The following is a 20,814-nucleotide window of genomic DNA, read 5'->3' as shown; positions in this document are numbered from 1 at the left end:
AATGAACCAGAAAACCTGTTTCACAACTGTGCATGGAAATTCTTTTTTCTGTACTTTTAATTTATGCATGAGTTAACCAATTGCTATGCTCTTCCTTTGGGAAGACTATGTTTTCCATTCTGAGCAATCCTTGGTTGCCTATAGTATTTTGTGTAAAGTTGAGGACTCATGGGCTTTTCCTTGCCCTTCTTGGCATTGCAGTCATTGCTGTGCTTAGTCAGATCATGTTTAGAAAGCTATGTTGCTGAGAATAAATGACTGTAACTTCTGACATTGCAATTTCTGAGCTAAGTCACTTAGCCTCTGGCTCTTAAATCTTTTTGTTACCACTTCCACAATATTCTGTAAGACTTAGGTGCAGTCATTATTTTGTATATCCATTGTGCCTAAGATCCACCTCTATATTTAATTGGCTGTGGTTTTCTATACAGGACTTTGTCTACTGAAAATAGAAATTTATTTGATGAGTTGTGTAGACTACACTGACAAGTAAGTATAAGCCCAAATGTTTAATGATTATTAGCGTTTGTAAATAGGATTCAGAAAATTAGTATTTGTAGGTACTCCTCTAATAACCATGACTTTATTTGGCATTGAATAGATAGATAGGCTTCCAGAAGCAAGAGTGATTTCATTCTTTTTAAGCAGATATTAAGTCCAAGTAAAATGTAGTTATCTTGGGGATGTCATTCTGTATGCGGTGAATATATGTTGTTCTCAGTGGTTAATATATAAGCTGCTTTGCCCTATGTCAAGGCAGCTTAGAGGCAGGCAGAAAATCCAAGGAGAGAAAAAGGAAAGAGACAGACAGAATCTGAAGAGACACCAGCCTGCTGCCCTAGGAAAAACATGCCAACAGACTGGTAAGCCATGGAAAACATAGCAAAACATAGATTAATAGAAATGGATTAATTTAAGATATAAGAGCTATCTAGCAAGTGGACTGCCATAGACCTCACCGTTTGTAAATAAAAATAAACTTCTCTGTGTTTACTTGAGTCCAATCAGCTCTGGGACCATTGGTGGGAGAGATTTGTTGGGACTGTGGGGGGGCTAGGCAAGACTGCAGAAATCTTCTGACTACATTTGGCACCCAGATATTGTAGCAAGAATTTCTAAAAAAAAAAAAAAAAGATTCTAAAATGGATCTAAAAGCAGCTTCCTAGTTCTATCTCTCAGGCAAGGTGTGGCATACAGGCTTGAGCTACAGTATGTTGAGTTTACAGCATGTGGGCTAGAGCACAGCATGGTGGATTCCTGCCATGGTACACTGTCACATCTTCAAGCTACACAGCATCCTGTGTGGTAGACTTAGCATTTACTAGTATAGACAAAAATGTTTCTGGGCTATATGTTCCTTGATAGAGAAATCAACCTGCTGACTTACAGAGTCAGCAGAGAGCATGGCTCACAGAGCTGGCAGTAAATTATCTCCACTATGTTAGAAAGCTGAGGTGGGTGGTGTCAGCAGCCAAGGCTGTTGCTTTTCATCTGAGTCATTCAGTTTAACATTTTAAAATCTCTCTTGGTCAGAGAAGGATTATAGATTCACAATAAGACAGATTGAGATGGCATAAAACTCTAAAATGTTTACAATGTGTGTAAAATGTACGTAGGCTTGGGGGAGGAAAAGGAATATATAAAGTTATATAAAAATACATAGTTTTAAAAAATAAAGTCCTTAAAAAGACAGTAAAAATAGTATAAAGATAAGCCATGTAAAGACAGAAATCATACACAGAGTCTGGATTCTATAGTCTTTGGGATTTTTAACTGTAAACAGACATTTGATTATAAAGGCTGATGAAGTAAGCCAGTATATAATATATATATATATATATATATATATATATATATATATATATATATATATATAAAGACTTCAAAATTTGTGTCTAAGGATACATTACTTTGGAAAAGAGGTTCTGCTTTTGTTTCCACAGAAGATGAGAACCTCTGGATTGCTTCCAAGCTATTATGTTTTGAACAAGGAAGACCCCTTGAGAGGTAGCCAGATATTCCAACATCCAAAATCAGCTTCAAAAACCTGGTTGAGACGATACATTCTCATAGACTACAGCCAAAATTTAACTATAATTCTTAATTTTCTCAGGATGTCCACTAGATTACCAGCAGGGAGTAGTATGAGATTCTATGCCCAAATCCCCACTATATTATTTATAAATGATTATTTTTATTTAAAGGATATTGATTATAAATGCAATCTCTTTCTAAAAAAGAAAAGGGCATATAAATATGATAGGATGAAAGGGTAGATTATTGAATCTACATTTAAAGAGCAATGACTTGTTTAAAATATTTTATATTGCTATAGATTTTAGTTTATTGATACAAATTTAAAGTTAATTTTGTTATACTGTATATATCTCTACTCTTGTTTAAGGTATTATGTTTATGCAACTCATTTAAAATTGTAATATACAATTAAGAAGTACAGATTAATAGTAGCCTAGGATAATCAAACTTATAGTTATGTTAATTAAGTTTTTAGGTATATAAAGGTATATTTCAATTAGGTAGGTAATCTTCATACACTTCAAAGACTTATAGAATATGCAGCCTAGACAATTCCTGGATCTCTGCCAAACTAATCATCAGAAATCCTTGACTCTGTGTCTGCTCTGTAGGAACTCAAGGAATCAGGATAGTCTCATTGCTTTCCAGAGACTGCCACCTCCCATGTCCTACTCCTTGAAGGCCCAGTTCAAGCCTACCTCCTGCAGGAAGCACTCCATCCCCTGCCAAGACTCAATATGGCATCCTTGGAAGATTTGTCTCTTGCTGTGTTACAATGGTACCAAAGGCCAACTTCCTTCTGCTTCTGTCTGGTCTCTCTATGCTCTCCATTCTCTTTTCCAAGTAGCTTGCTTCATCTTGCCACCATGTCTATAGGTTAACCATAAAGGCACTGAATAAATGCCCCATAGCCTCCTGGTATCACAGCAACACTGGTGACGTCACAGGAGATGACAGGGCTCTCCAGGATACCATAGAGTACTCAAGTATGGGACTGCTGATGTCACAGCTTTTGCCTACCTGGTAACTACCTCACTTCAAATTGCCCTTCCCAGGAGCCTCTCATCACTTACAGGGAATCTTCAGCACCTCTTCCTTCTAAAGCCAGACGTCTAGCAACGCTTCACTACAAACTGTTCTTTGTGGTGTGTTTAGGGCTAACTTTTCAAACAGTGCTTAAGATTGGCTCTTTCCCACCTTAAGATTCATAGTCAATGAGATAAAAAGGCTGCTGGGAAATTAAAACAGTATGGTGGTGAGGAAAGATGAATTCCCTGAAATAAACAAAGACCTGGAGAAAATCCTTGGTACAATGGGTGAGGGGCTCAAAACAACACAAAGCATCAAGTCTCACCTTGGGTCCATTCCATGTGACCCACTTGACATGACACAACCTGTCAACACCTTTGGTCACCTCCCTTGTGATGATACAAGCCAGAGACACTACAATATCAGAGGATGGAAAAGGTAGACCTTGGAGCGAAGGAACACCCCACACCAGATGTCATAAGCAAAGGCTATTGTAGAGGGTAGGAGTTCAAGGACTTGTCATTTTGCTCTCTTGGTATTCTGGGGATGCCGGTAGCTTGCATGCACTAAGAGCTCGAACATGAGCCTAGTCTCCCAGCCAAGCTTCCTGGTTCTGGAAAGCCTAGGGATTCTTGTCTGAAGCCAGCCCCTGTCTGAATCCATTTTGGGAATTAAGAACAAGGATCTTCTCCAGGAGACTGACTGAAAAGACAGCTGAGACAAACAAAGGCAGGGACCACAGCAAATGTCCCAAAGACCAGAGTGAAGGGGTCTCTACTCTTGTCTGTGGTGGTACTGTGTTCCCCAAAATATTGTGCACCCTAATAAACTTATCTGGGGTCAGAGACAGAACAACCACAATATTAAACATAGAGGATAGACAGTGGTAGCACACACCTTTAATCTTAGTATTCCAGAGGCAGAAATCCCTCTGGACCTCTGTGAGTTCAAGGCCACATTAGACACAGCCAGGCATGGTGACACACACCTTTAATCCCAAGAAGTGAGCCTTTAATCCCAGGGAGTGATGGCAGATAGCAGAAAGGTATATAAAGTGTGAAGACCAGGAACTAGAAGCATTTGGCTGATTAAGATTTCAGGCTTTTGAGCAGCAGTTCAGCTGAAATTCATTCTGGATGAGGGAGGACTCAGAGGCATCCAATCTGAGGAAACAGAATCAGCTGAGGAATTGGCAAGGTGATGTAGCTGTGACTTGTTCTGCTTCTATGATCTTCCAGCATTCACCCCAATAACTGACCTCAGGTTTGATTTTATTATTAAGACTTATAAGATTCCTGCTAAACTTGTCCTCATGGATTTATCACTAACATGGCTTTCCAGGTTTGGCTGGGGGCCAGGCACCTATTCTGAGAAAACATAATGGACTCTCCTCATCCCAAGCCTCATTCTTCATGTCCCCAATTCTGCCTGTGTGATAACCCAAGCCACCTATCACTGTGAGGGCCTGCCTGTTGGAAATTTCATTCATTCCATGTAAAGGGACAGTAGCTGTCTTTGTGATGCACACAGAGATCTAAGCATCCAAGCACTTGGCCCAAAAAGTTCTTTCTTGCTGAGATGTTGGACCCATCCAGCACATGTCTCTCCAGAGAGCTGAAGGAAGGGAAGTCACAAGTTCATGTTCTTTTGTCAGGAAGGGAGTCAAACCAGTAGTTCTGAGTCCCCACCTGAACTATATTGTCACCGGCTCGACTTGAGAGATAGTTTTGCCCAATAAAGAGGTCAAAACTAGAGATTTGTGCTTTGTGCAAGAAGCATACTTGATTCCTGAATAGGGATGTGGCTTCATGGTGGAATACTTATCCTGCATACATGGATAAGGCTAGTTTCATGCCCAGGATGGCAGGGCAGGAGATAGAAAAGTTAGAGATCCATAACACCAAAGGGTATATACCAGAGACATGAAATTTAATAAGTGGGGTGGGCTCTTCAAAAGGACTAACTCAAGCCAATCCAGTCACTTTGCAAAGGAGGAAAAACAGGCTGGGAGTTTTGCAGGGAACATAAGGCACTTCTTCCAGGAGACTCCCACATGACCATAGAATAGCAAGATTCAGGTTCTCTTGCCTTGCTCCCATGGGTGTCAGTATAACCCAGTTTGCATCCTGCCTTTGAGACCTGAGGACCCCAGTCAAACCCCATATGCGTCCTGGGCTCCTGTTTCTCCTGAGGGCCTCTATGAGAAATCACATGGACCTTGGCCAACTTGCATTGCTGGTCCAGGATTCTGGAAACATGGACACCTGCCAACCTACAAGAATTTCCTCTCTAAGCTGCCCTGCCTGCCATTTCAAGCAAGCCCATACTCCCAAATTCTTGAGGGACTGAGTACAAGCATGTCAAAGAGGTGGGGAATTTTAAGGCCCCACCCCATCTGAGGGCTTGCTGGTGATGTTCACCTTGTTTGGCAGATTCCCTTCTCCCAGTTCTGAAGAGCAGGGAGAACCCTCCCAGCTAGCTTCTCAAGAATGCAACAAGGGGGGCAAGAAGCCAGTACATTGCTGGGATATCCTGCAGCCATGCTACTCACACTGTCCCTTGTCTGGGCAAGTCTTCCTTTTGTGATGGGGTATCACTGAACTACCAGCTCTCAGGATATTTTATTGTCCTTTATCCCTTGCCTGGGTATGAGGATCCCATGCCTTTCCAAGATTCATTTTTATGTAGGTGCTGGGGCTTCAAACAGGTCCTCAGGCTTGTGGACCAACAACTCAGACCCTCCACACAGCCCTACTTGTTAGTCATTAAAATATCACATCAATGCTGACATGTCCATTCAAATAATTTCTAAATGGGATATTTTTTCACTACTAAGTGAGATGGTTTTCTGTAGTCAGCCTTTGTGGCAAGTTGTCAGCAGCCACAGCCAGCAGTTATCATGTCTCAATGAACAGAAGTTCCAGATTAATTTTCTTTATGTTATTTTATTTTTTTCATTTTACATAACAACCAAACTTCCCCTCTCTCCCCTCCTCCTGCTCATCCTCCACTTTCCCCCACTGTGGTGCTCAGAGTAATTTTGAGATGACTAGCTGAGATGATCCAGTCTCAAAGACTACTTGAATAAGGACTTGAGATAAACCCTGAACTTTGGCATTATACACAGACTGGATAATGAAGGATATGGTTACCTTTCCTAGAATTTGACAATTAACCTAAAATTTTTCTTTCAGGATAAAGATAACTTCGCCCATACCCAGTAGGAAGCAATTTTAAGAATACGACGCCCACATTCCCAAAGAGGTGGTGTGGGGCAGGTGGTTTTTTGGTCTTTTTAATGGTTTTGGGTCTGGGATAATTTTCATTGTTTAGGTGGTTGGTTACAAGTTGTTGTCAAGGGTTAGGAAAAAGGTTAAGCAAAGGAGATTAGATTTAAGGTTCTTGTTAAAAAAAAGAGAGAGAAAGAAAGAAAGAAGAAGACAAAGACAATTACTAGTTTTAAGTATTTTACATTGGATTGGATTGTTTTATATTGTATACAAGTTATATATATTGGAATTGATATTGTTAGAAAATGCTATATGTATATTTCTAATTGTACTTATACCGTTCATTTAACAATGCAATTTTCTGATCCTTGAATGTTATTATTACCAACTATTAGGATATAAAGAAATGAAAGTTAGTAGTTAGACATTACAATGGAACTTGTAGTCATATTAGATATGTTTTAAAAATTGAGCAGATATATTTTAGACAGGTCATCTTCAAACCCTTCAGAGATCTACAGAATATGGCATTTGACAGAGGGATGTGGAGAAGAACGGGATGCTGAGATGAAGCCATATATACACAGCCAAGAAGAATGGACTAGAAATTATTTAGACATTTATTACTTGTATATATTGTATATAGTTACTGTACTTTTGTATGTAGTTTTTCTTTTGTTAGTTATAACCTTTTTCTTTTTTTTCCTTTTTATTAAATTAGAAAAGGGGAAATGTGGTGGTATAAATAAAGTTGCCTGGGGTCAGAGCTATTAGAGCCATAGCAAGTGCATGGTAGTGGTGGCGTACGCCTTTAAGGACCTGGAGGGCGGTACATACAGGCAGTGACGAGGCAGTCACATGATTGGGTTTACAACCAATGAGAAGCCAGAACAAGGAGACTAGAGAGACAGACACAGGAAGTAGGGCTCCTTTTCGGAGAGCTCTCTTGGCTGAGGAGGATCCCTGAATCAGGAAGGGTGAGGCTCTTGGCTCTGACCTCTTGGCTTTCTTCTCTAAATCGGCTCTGTGTTTCTTGTCTACATCTACACTGAATTACATCTACACCCCACCACACCTGCCATTCACTCAACAAAGTCTGGCATATCACCAAGCACCTCCCCTTTGCTTTACAGCTGAGCAAGGCATCCCCCTATATGGAATGGACTCCAAAAATCCTGTTCATTTATTAGGGATAAATCCTAGTCCCACTGCCAGGGGCCCCACAAACTGACCAAGTCACACAATTATCACCCACATTCAGAGGGCCTAGTTTGGTCCAATGTAGACTCCTGAGTTGTCATTCTGAGTCTGTGAGCTCTCATTAGCTAGGGTCAGCTGTGTCTGTTCTTTTCCCCATCATGACCTTTACCCACTTGCTCATCTAATCCATCTCCCTCTTTGACTGAACTCCAGGAGCTTGACCCAGTGCTTAGATGTAGATCTCTGCATCGGCTTCATCAGTTACTGGATGAAGGTTCTATGATGACAATTAGGGTAGTTGCTGCAGGCCACAAGAATCTGAAATAGAGACTCAGCTATATATGATAAAGCTACATCTAGAAGGATCCAAAAATCCTTCTATAGGAGAAATCAAATATCAAAGAATATTTGATGTTATTCAGCTTTTAATATATCAGCTGCTTCCTGCTATCAATTTCTTGTGTGCTCATACTCCTAGGCCATAAGTCAAACAGTATAAGCTTCTCAGACCTACTGCTGATCTGAACTAGGTAACACCCTTATAGAAACAATGCCTGTCTCCTAGGATGTGTAGATGCATTGCTTTGTTTCTTGTGCAAATGAAGGACAGACCGACCTACCCCTCACAGGCCAAATGGCATTCCAGAACAATTGACTTATAACAAAAAGTGTTTTTTTGCATACCAGGTGAGGGAGGATTGAGGCAGAATTACTAGCTCAGACCAGAGTTGGGTAGCCAAAGAAAGAACAAGTCAGTATTTTAGATGGTAGGGATTGAGTCAGGTCAGAAGAGTAGGAAAGGAAGGCATGAGCATGGATGGAGAAACTGAGGATGAAGATGAGATTGTTAGCAGAAGAGCTTAGTTAAGGCTATGAGAGGACAGGAAGAGAAGGGCCAGGGTGAAGCTGAGTGTGAGAACAGAACTAAGCCATGTAGAGAGAGAACTCATTAAGAGAAGGGACAGAGAGGAGCTAAATAGAAGAATAGAACTGAAGCAGCATAGATAGAATCTTGACTCAGAAATACAAAATGTTTGGACCAAAGAGTTTAATGTAATTAGATTCATTTATTATTATCAAAGGTTAGGTATTCAGCTGGTGGTACATCCTTCATGGACCCTAGGAGAGGGCTATCAAAAGGCTACACCCCACATAGTCTGCTATAGGTAGTCATCAATCTGATTACAGGGGAAGGCCAGTCTTATCTTGGGTCAATCTTGTGGAGTCCTGGTTATTTCCCTAGTACCAGGTTTCTCCCTAACCACATAATGACTCCTTCTATCAAGATACCTCTTTCCTTGCTCTCCCTCCCTGTGCCCCCCAACTCAACAATCCTGTTCCCTTATATTTTTATCCCCCATTCCCTCCCCACCACACTCCTAGTTTAAGCAGGAGATCTCATCTATGTTCCCTTGCAAGGGCTATCCATGCATGCCCCATTAGGGTTGTTCTTGTTACCTAGCTTCTCTGGGATTGTCAATTGTAGCCAGGTTATCCTTCATTTTAACTCTGATATCCACTTATGAGTGAGGACACACTATGTTTGTCTCTTTTGATCATAGTTACCTCACTCAGGATGACTTTTTCTAGTTCCATCGATTTGCTTAAAATTTTATGCTATAATTGACTTTTACCACTGAGTAATATAATACTCCATTTTGTAATACATCCAAATCCCAACAGAAATGACAGCTCAACAGACATGTTCTGAACACCCTACACTCCCCATAGTATAGTTTGTGGTCCTTCTTCAATTGTAAGTTTCCAGAAATGTCAGAGTTTGGAGGACACTCATTCATTGTTCTATTTTTCTTTCTCACTGACCAGTTAAGACCCAGGCTTGAAAGAAAGGCAGAACTATCTTCACAGCCCTCAACAGCACAGTCAGGATTAAAAGATCAAAGCAATTCTCAATTACATTGTGTGAGGAAACCCTGAGCTAAAGAAGAAAGTGCACTAAATAGAAAAAATAATTAATAACTGAGAAAAATGCAAAGAAAAAATTAATGACAAGGAAATACAATGTTTCTTAGCATACACATATGAGGTATTTTATTTTTTTATATTCCCTATTAATTATTTTAACATTACCATTGTTAAAATGCTTTTACAAAACAGAAAATGTTGGGCGTGCATCATCTACATATAGAATTGTACTTAGGAGACCAAAACATGAGTATTATGAGTTCCAACATATCCTTGACTAAATACTGATGTCCAAGCCAGGCTGGATAACAAACAGCATTTCAAGGTAATTTATGAAAAATATGAAAAATAAAACAAGGAACAAATACCCACCACCCTTTTACAGACACCCTTACTTGAAAATTAGGGTCACATACTGCCTGATATTTAAATATAAATAGATCACTTACATGATGGCCATTATTCTATACATTGCAGCAGATAAATACCTCTCACTAAGTGAAAGCACCATAGAACATGAAACAAAGCCACAGAAGGAATATAAGGACCACAAAATAAACTTCATTAAATGGTTTACATAACATATAGCTACTTTAATATATACCTCAAATGTTGCAAAATAGAAGCTATAATGTGATCTTCACATCAGTCTTTAGTGAACATGTTGATTAATTTACTTAATTCAAGGAAATGAAAACAGGATGTTCTAAGTTGTTTGTATCAAAAATGAAGACAACTGTGGTGTCTAACAGTTTTACCAAATGTTTACACGAATGCAGTTTTTCTCTTGTATGAGTTTTTTCCTATTTCCTGATATCAATATGACATAAAAGAAAGCTCTAAAATATTTACAAGGCTAGAGACATGGCCAATCTCTTAATACAAGCTCATCCCCAGGACCAAAATCAGGGTTTTGACAACTTACAGTAATTCCCACTGCAAGAAGTTCCAGGGGTCTAACCTGGAGAAGCAGAATGCACATGCACAAGTACAGACAGACATCACATAATTAAAATTAAAAGAAATCTTCAAACTAATTTTTACTTAAGAATATTTTTCTCTTGTAATTCTAGTTGTAAAGGTATTGAGGCATCTGAAGACTTACAGAGTTACTCCCAATCATGTATTGATTTATTTAACTGAAAACAAGCATGTAGGCTTGACTTCAGAAAAATCAATCATTCTCAATCTGTGGTATTATTTGGGAAAATTTAGGAAATGCTGCCCTGCTGGGGGTAGGCCTGAGAGTATAACATTTCCCATTTATACTTTAAGCTTTACGTTGCAGATTAAGAATGTGAATTTTTAGTTTCCTATTTTAGCTGCTATGTCTGACACTTGTTTCCATGCCACTTTCATGCTGATCTTGTATTGCTTTGGAACCAAGGGCCAATTAAATACTTTCATAGGTTCACATTAACATGATGTTATATCAGAGCAACAGAAATGAATTAGTACACATTCATGAAGTTTTACACCTGGATTCATTATCTCATGTAATTGAAATATGAAATCTAAATGAGTTACCATATTGCTTAAATCCATAGACCTTTTGATCATGTGAATTTACAGGTATAAACCAAATACAGAGGGACTTCACAATTCTTGAAGAGAATTTTGACACCTGTGAGATATTTCTCTTCATAATAATCATGTGTAACTGAATATAAGTGTGTTTGCTAAAGATCTTATCAAATCCCTTATAGTCACATTTCTTTGGTATGAGTTTTTTTTTTTAACTTTTTTTTTTGGTTTTTCCAGACAGGGTTTCTCTGTGTAGCTTTGTGCCTTTCCTGGGACTCACTTGGTAGCCCAGTCTGGCCTCGAACTCACAGAGATCTTCCTGGCTCTGCCTCCCGAGTGCTGGGATTAAAGGCGTGCGCCACCACCACCAGGCTGGTATGAGTTTTTTATAGATGCTCAAGATGTAAAGTTATATTCACAGGCTTTTATACACCAATTACACACTAATAGTAATACTTTTCTAGGGTTTCTCTCCAGTATGTGTTCTTGCATGCCTTTGAAGATGACCATGCTGTACAAAGGCTTTACCACACTGATTACATTCATAGGGTTTCTCTCCAGTATGTGTACTTTTATGCATATGAAGAACACTGCTTTGAGCAAAGGCTTTACCACAATGATTACATTCATATGGTTTCTCTCCAGTATGTGTTCTTGTGTGCCTTCCAAGATGACTATAATGAACAAAGGCTTTACCACACTGATTACATTCATAGCGTTTCTCTCCAGTATGTGTTCTTCTATGCATTTCAAGATTACTGTGAAGTACAAAGGCTTTACCACACTGATTACATTCATAGGGTTTCTCTCCAGTATGTGTTCTTGTATGCCTTTGAAGATTACTATGATGTCCAAAGGCTTTAGTACATTGATCACATTCATAGGGTTTCTCTCCAGTATGTGTTCTTGTATGCCTTTGAAAATTACTATGATGTCTAAAGGCTTTAGTACATTGATCACATTCATATGGTTTCTCTCCAGTATGTGTTCTTGTACGCCTTTGAAGATTACTATGATGTCTAAAGGCTTTAGTACATTGATCACATTCATATGGTTTCTTTCCACTATGTGTTCTTTTATGCAATTGAAGAACACTGTGGTGATCAAAGGCTTTACCACACTGATTACATTCATAGCGTTTCTCTCCAGTATGTGTTCTTTTATGCATTTGAAGAACACTGTTTTGAGCAAAGGCTTTACCACACTGATTACATTCATATGGTTTCTCTCCAGTATGTATTCCTGTGTGCCTTTGAAGATGATTGTAATGTACAAAGGCTTTACCACACTGATTACATTCATAGGATTTCTCTCCAGTATGTGTTCTTCTATGCATTTCATGATTACTATGAAGTACAAAAGCTTTACCACACTGATTACATTCATATGGTTTCTCTCCAGTATGTGTTCTTGTATACATTTCAAGATTACTGTGAAGTACAAAGGCTTTACCACACTGATTACATTCATAGAGTTTTTCCTCAATATGTGTTTTCTGATACCTTTTAAGATTACCATGTTGTGCAAAGACTTTACCACATTCATTGCATTCATATTGTTTCTCTCCCTTTTGACTTCTTTCATACCTACAGGGATAATTTAAAAATGTAAAACTTTACCACAATTATTACACTGTTACATCTTTATTTCTCTAAGAATTAATTTTTCAGTTTGTTGTACATGTAAAAAGGAATCAAATCTTAAGGTTTTATCACTTAGCTTAGACTCACGTTGTTCCCCTTTAATAACGATTATTTTCCACATTTGGAGATGCCTATTATGGTAAGAACCTTTATGACAGGACTCACATTTATGGCATATTTTTTCTCAAGGAGATTTTTATATATATATATATATATATATATATATATATATATATATATATATATATATATAAAGAACCAGAAGAATTCAGACTTTCACGCCACTTATTTCATCAATATATTTTCCTATACTGTGAATCCTACTATATTTGCAAAGTGAACCAGGGAAGACAGAAGTATTATATCTTCCCACTACTCATAGGGCTTCTCTTCAGTTTGTTTGCTGATGTATTCTCTTTTAAGGTGGGAAACCAATTACATGTAAACTTGAATCACATGTAGCAAGTCTACTCAGCCTGGGACTGCTACACAACTTATAATTGTTCTGAGATGGACAAAAATACATTTCTTTTTCCCATATCCCTATGTTCATATGGCTTGTATCCAGAGTGACATATGATATTCCTAGTAAATGAAGATTAACAAATACAAGGTTTCTACAATGCCTCCACACAGTTTGACATTTTGTTCCTCATGGACATGTCCTATAGGTTTTAAGGATTCTCCACTACAATCCTTCCTTAACTCTTGAATCTAACAACCCATTTCATTAAACTTAGCAGAGTCAGAACAACTAGAGATTAACACTAGCTTTACTATGGACTACTTGCTTATTAGAATGTTTTGGACATAGACTTATCATATATTCAATGTGTATACCTTTGGTAGTATGAGTGATATGAATCTAAATGAATTGGCAATTCTACAACACAGCTCTGACAGATCTATGATTCAAATGCTGATTTCTGTTAAGGTATTGATTGCTTGTCTTTCTTCTAAAAAGAATGACCTGCCAACACAATTCACTTACCTGCCTTTCAGGTATATGGATTATGAACATCATGAATGTTCTTTAAGCTGTGATTATTTACACTGCTGCATTTCTTTAAAACTTAAAGATACATTAAAATATATCCAGGGCACATTTGTACCAGCTTTCACATGAAAATTACCTTTCATGTCATTCAGAACTTTGACAATGTTCTTCAACTTCAAGATCTTCCCAATTGTATCCTAAAATATAGGATGAGAAAATGTATGAAATATTACAGAAATTTGTGCAAAATTTAAGTTACTATCTTCAGTGATCCTTAGAACCATGCCTGATTTAGTCACCTCATTCTTCCTCATTCTCAATCAGAATTACCACAGAGCATCAATAACCAAGAAACAGTTGTTGCCTTAATTTAAAGTATGAAGGAAAATTTACCTATGGCAGTGAGGTTCATATATGTCTCTAGCATCACATCTTTATAGACATTCTTCTGGGAAGGATCCAGCAATGCCAGGTCCTCTTGAGTGAAGTTGACATGCACATCATCATAGGTCACCGCATCCTAAAATATGCCATACATAAGTATGCCATACATATATGTATAAAACAAAAGCATGATACTGACCACATTGCAAATGCATGCTTCTTTGACAATGTAGTCATATATTTCTGGTGCTTCTCACACTTATTCTACAGCCAAGACATTACAATATAATCATCAATTTATTTTAGAATGAAACATAATAGGAGGTTTGCTTCTATTGTTTCTGAATGCTTTGAATGGGATATCGCCTTGCAAGAGATATGCCTATTAACAGACATAGAGAGACAAGCAAACACATCAGCAGTACTGAGTACACATCAGATAAATTGTATGAATAATAACTACCTACAAAAAAAGATGAGTTAGCTTAGTGTATTGGCTCATGCCTTTAATCCCAGAACTCAGAAAGCAGAGGCAGGTATATGTGCTTCTGAGCTGAAAGTTAGTCTAGTCTATGAAATCAGTTCCAGGACAGCAAGAAGTAAATATTAAGAACCTGTCTGCACTGCAAACATCAATCAAATGTACAAAAAAGATAGGATAAACTCAGAGACTTTTTTTAATGAAGTTGTTACAAAGAGTTAGGCATTCACTCCAGTTCTGTATTCATCTTCCAGAAACCTGAATTGCTCTAGTTTAAACTGTAGTTTAAAAAATCTTACTAAAAAGAACTGTTTATTGAAACAGTTACAAATAGATGATAACATTAGCAATATCACCATTGATTATAAATAATCAACACAGGGCAGGACAGATGACTCAGAAGTTAAGAGCTTTTGCTGTTCCTTCATATAGATGGGTTCAATTGCTAGGACTTAAATGGGGAAATCACACAACTGTTCATTATTTCAAGCTCATGGATTCTAAGACTCTCTTTTGACTGCTGTTAGGGCCACACTTATGTGTGGTGCATATCCATGTACACAGGCAAAAGAATCATAATTATTACAAATAATCAAAACAAACAAAATGAGCAAAAGGAATGTCACACACATGTAATTTAAAGACTTAGAAGACCCAGGCACTATTAATGTCATGAATATTGCCATCCTGGGAAAGAGAATGATATCCTCTGCCAAATTTAAAATTTTAAGCTGGGGATAAAGCTCAGAAAAACAGCATAAGTTTGACATGTACAAAATTGTATACTCTAGGCCAATCACCCAATATTATCTATTAAAAAAACCCTGGAATGTTGGCCAACTTTTTAATGTAAGCATGTAGAAGAAAGAGTCAGGTGAATCTCAGAGTTTAAGGCCAGGCTGGTGTATAGAACTATGTTTAGGACAGTCAGGGTGACTCAGACAAAGTGTATCATCAGAAACAAATATAAAAACAGCAAAATTAAAAAAAAAACATGCTAGAAAATGGCTTAGCATTGAATACTACTTTGTTTAATTCTATCTTACGTAATTTAGTAATACCATCTATAATGGTGGTGAAGTCATGACAGTACAAGTAGGAATATGGTTCATTCATTTCAACTACAGCATAATAGAAACCTAGAAAAGAAAATGAGTTGAGGCTATAGAGATACATATCATACCCCCCCATGAGATATTTCATCCAGAGAGTTTCCGCCTACTTAAGGTTCTAAAAGCACCCCGAAGAAAGCTGCCAAGGAGAGACATATGTTGAAATACCTCATCCTATCTGGGATCTTTTAATACAGTCGACTAGATTCTGACCCACGTCACTATACGCTCAAGATTATCCATGATCATTTAGCCACCTCAATAATCCTCAGAGTCTGCAACACCTCTACATTGTTCAAATGTCCAAAGTCTCTTTTGTCACTCAAGACAATTCTTGACTGTGTCATCTTATAAATTCAGAAAACAATTTAAATCTTTCCAACAAATAAATGGCAGAGAAAACCCATTCCTATTCCAAAAGAGAGGAACTGAGACATAATGAGGAAATATTGGATAAAGAGAAGATGGAAACTCAGCAGGGCAACCATCAAATCTAGTAGTTCTGTGTCAGACACATGGAGCTTCATTTTCAAAGGGCTTAGATGGCTCTCAACCCACAACTTCCCATACATCTCTCTCTTTGGTTACTTCCTCTCCATATATGCAGCTCTCCATGGAAGATATCTCATAGCTTAAGTATCTCAACATCTTATGGTCTCCAAATGCAATGCAGGCTGCATCCTCATAGTGTCATGCAATGCACTTAGACAGTGTCCTCACTGGAGCTCTTACCATACCAAACACACATGGCTACAACAGTGCTGACCTGAAAACCCAGACTAACAATGTATGAACTTAAATTTTGTATCATTCTGGTTTCCAGAACCAATTCACCATCAATGATTCCCCCCAATTTGGCTTCTAAGTTCTGAAGGCGCCTACCATGCTTGGATCAGAGTTGCAGCAGGGTTTGTATGAAGTTCCTTCCTGGGACTGGGAATCACTTTGCCTAATCCCTCCATTAACTGATGGCATAGAAGGATGGATTCTTACCCTTAGGACACCTCACTAGACTTCCAATGTAGAGCAAAGGCCTTCTTTATAATAGTTATAATCTTCCTGAAAATTCCTGTCTCTGTTCAGCATTTGACTGTATTCTGAAAATACATAGTCCTGTTTTTCTCTACAACCCATAGACTTGTCATATATTTAAGATCCACTTCTTGAATTTTTTCACTCTAATCCTGAATGAATCATAAATAATAGGCATCCAAGGGAGTCATTATTCCATCTAAGAAATCAGCCCCATTATTTTTTTAATGCTTCCTTACTCATTTTCTTGGGAACATGGCAAAATAAGAAAGGTTAGGTGCCAAAATATCATACAAATGACCTCTATCTTAATTCCCACTGTAATCCTATGTCCTCTACCCCAACTGTTTACAGTACCTTCAACAGTACTTTTTTCTAAATACTACGAGAAAGACTAATTAAGCTCTGTGTACAGCTTTCTATGTCCTTTGCCATCTAAATTTTGTTATCTTTAACATTCCTCCAAAAGTCATCATTCTCAGAACCTTTGAATAACAAAATCACTTTTGGTTTATCACATTCTGTTATAACTTAAATTTTTCTTGCTCTGATTCAATTGTCTAAACAAAAGTACCTCAGGTAAAGAATGTGCTTATTTGGCTCATTCTGCCAGATCACAATCCATCATTGTGGAAGCTTAGGTTAGAAATTCAATCTAGCAACTGAAGCAAAACCATGAGGAATCTTCATTTCCTGGCTTTCTCTCTTACTTGGTCATTGTCTAATGTTTAGTTTACTGTCTTATCCAGGGCAGGCAAACTTTCTTAGGGATATTGCACACTCAGTGGAAAGGCCATCACCCATCAATCATCAATCAACAAAATCTCTCAAAGACTTAGCAACCAGCCATTCTGATGGGAATATCCTCAACTGATGTTCCCAAAGGTGATTGTAGAATCTGAATTATTGACATTAATTAAAACAATAATGTGAGAAGATTTAAAAATATATATATATATCACTACACCAATAACTTAAGTAGGTAAAATGCAAATATTAATGATAATAACAACTAGAAACACAGATATGATAAAAAATGAGGAAATACAAGTTTCTAGGAGCAAGAAAAGAAAGCTTAATTTTTTGTACACAGAAAATCGTCAAACCAATAAACTCAAGGAACTCCTGACATAATGTATCAGTTTTCCAGAAAATAAAAATAGGTGAAGGTTCATCATTTTCCAGAGAAACAAATACAGCTAGATTATAGGCAGTGGGACTGAGTCCCGTACTCAGTGCATGAGTTGGTTGTTTGAAACCTGGGACTTATACAGGGACACTTGTCTTAGCCTTGGTGGAGGGGACTGGACCTGCCTGGACTGAATCTACCAGGTTGAACTCAATCCTCAGAGGAGTCTTTGCCCTGGAGGAGATGGGGATGTAGGGTGGGCTGGGGAGAAGGCAGGGGGGAGAACAAGGGAATCCGTGGCTGATATGTAAAATTAAATTAAATTATAAAATAAAATAAAATAATCATACAACATAGATGGTACCATTGACAAAAGAAGACAGAGAGGCAGACATACAAATATAACACTGTCACTTAAACAAGAAATATTACATTCTAATGAAAATTCAAATCAAAGAAAACACTGACTAATACTCACCTTGTGCACTCCAGTTCTCGCCTTCACCAATAATAGAAAATGGGGTCAGTGGTGGAAGACAACTTTAGTTCCAGCACTTGAGAGGCAGAGCCAGGAAGATCTCTATGATTTTGAGGCCAGACTGGTCTACAGAGTGAGATCAAGGGCAGACACCAAAACTACATAGAAAAACCTTGTCTCAAAAGATGAAAAAAATGGGTTGGGTGAGCAGGACTCTTCCACCAAAATTGGATAGACTTCCTTGAATTCTGATATTTCTACATTGTTGAAAATGGTTTTGGCTCTTAAAGTTATATCACTCTCTGTTGGTAATGAAAAGGATGTCTGTTAGATCATTTAGAAATGATTTTCTTTCCTATGATTGAAGATTGGATGCAAGTCTGCATCAGAGTGGGAAAATGGAAAATTTTCAATTAAAATGAAAGATAAAAGCTTTTTAAATAAATATTGTGTGATTTCTATTCTATACCTAAAGCAAGCTGATTTCCTCTAATTGTTTTATAAGTCATCGGGGCTTTTGAAAACAAATCTAGCCATATTTTATGTGTATATTTATGTGTGAAAGAGCATGTGTGACACAACAAAGAGCATATTCCCTGGATCTGGTAATATCAAGTAGTTATAAGCCTAAAAACTTGGGTGCTGTTATCTGAAGTCCCCCAAGAAGAATACTTGCAGAGTGACATGCACAGCCCACATAGTACTTTTTATATAAACTGAAAGTCTTTCACGGATTAACCACAACAAATGGATCTGGTAATATCAAGTAGTTATAAGCCTAAAAACTTGGGTGCTGTTATCTGAAGTCCCCCAAGAAGAATACTTGCAGAGTGACATGCACAGCCCACATAGTACTTTTTATCCAATAAACTGAAAGTCTTTCACGGGAAACCTAAATAAGGAAATAAGGAAATGAATGATCTCTGGGAACCTAATGAATTGGTATTAAGATGTTGGGTATGGGATCAGGTAGGCTACCTACAGACTCTCCCCACTCTCTGTTACCCAAGACCCAATACTCAGGGTCACCCCAAGGGCTGAAACAGAACTGCAGCTTCTCCTTTCCCTTTCCATATCCCCTCTGGATTCCAAAAACCATCCTCACCTACCCTTCCCTACTCACTTCATATCTGAGTCACATCACTCAAATGGGCAGACACCCCGGCTCAATTATTTGCTACATCTTCCAGAATGCCAGTTAAAATGCCTGCAGATCTACCACACTGTCACTTACCCTAGACCTTATTCTAAAAGTTGCCCTTACCACTGGAGTAGAACACCAGAGGCATCTTCCCCTCTGTCCTCTCCATGTCTTCTGTGGATCCCTAATATCAGCTCCCCTGCATTTATTTTCCCCCAGCTTCTAACACTACCAAACCTTCTCCCTAGAACACAACAGCTAAGAAGGCCAGGACAATACTCACTCAACACATACTCTGAAAATCCAAAGAACAAAGAGAAACCCAGAAACAAAACTCCAATCAAACCAAGATAATGTTAGAAACCAGCACCTAGGGCTGGAGAGATGGCTCAGAGGTTAAGAGCACTGCTTGCTCATCCAAAGGTCCTGAGTTCAATTCCCAGCAACCACATGGTGGCTCACAACCATCTGTAATGAGATATGGTGCCCTCTTTGGCCTGCAGGGATATGTGCAGATGGAAAACTGTATACATAATAAATAAATAAATCTTTAAAAAAAAAAGAAAAAAAAGAAACCAGCACCTAGACTTATAATCACCCCAAACCCAGATGCTGAGCGTAAGAACATAGTAACAGTCAGGGCAACATGGAACCAACAGAGCTCAGCTATACTATCACAGCAGGCCCTCAATTTTCTTTTTTTTAAAGATTTATTTATTTTATATATACAGCATATATGACTGCATATCAGAAGAGGGCACCAGATCTCATTATAGATGGTTGTGAGCCACCATGTGTTTGCTAGGAATTGAACTCAGGACCTCTGGAAGAGCAGTCAGTGCTCTTAACCTCTGAGCCATCTATCCAGCCCCCTAAATTTTCTAACATAGCAGAAATACAAGAAAAAGACCTTAAAACAAACTATATGGAGATGATAGAGGTCCTTAAAAAGAAAATAAATCAATACCTTAAATAAATTCATGAAAGCACAAACAGACAATTGGAGGAATTCAATAAATTCCTCCAAGAAAGCTAGAATAACACAAACAATTGCAGTAAACCAGTAAACAACTTAAATAAAGCCAAGATAAACCAACAAATAGTTGAAGGAAACAAAACTGTTTAAGATCTGAAAATGGAAATAGAAACAATAAAGAAAACAGAAACTGAAGGAATTCCAGAAATGAAAAATTTAGGACTACAAACAATACAAAAACTACAGAGGCAAGGTTCACTAATAGAATAGAGAGATGGAAGAGAGAATCTCAGGAACTGGGGATACAGCAGAATAAATGGATACATCAGTCAAAAAAATGTTAAATATAAAAATTACTTGATGCAAAACAACCAAAAAATCTGGGACATTATGCAGAGACGAAACTTATGAATGACAGGAATAGAAGAAAGAGAAAAATCCCAGCTCAAATGTCCAGAAATATTTTCAATAAAATCATATAATAAATGTTTCCTA

General features: G+C 37.9%; 1 pseudogene; it reads right to left on the bottom strand.

The window, feature by feature from the left end:
- Nucleotides 1-11,330: 11,330 nt before the first annotated feature.
- Nucleotides 11,331-20,814, bottom strand: part of LOC128123716 (zinc finger protein 120-like) — a 69,720-nt pseudogene continuing 60,236 nt past the window's right edge.

The sequence above is a fragment of the Peromyscus californicus genome, unplaced genomic scaffold (assembly GCF_007827085.1).
Source record: "Peromyscus californicus insignis strain IS unplaced genomic scaffold, ASM782708v3 Scaffold_48__1_contigs__length_305649, whole genome shotgun sequence".
Classification (NCBI taxonomy): domain Eukaryota; kingdom Metazoa; phylum Chordata; class Mammalia; order Rodentia; family Cricetidae; genus Peromyscus; species Peromyscus californicus.
The sequence above is the reverse complement of the archived record's forward strand: the minus strand, read 5'-3'. Positions and strand labels throughout refer to the sequence as shown.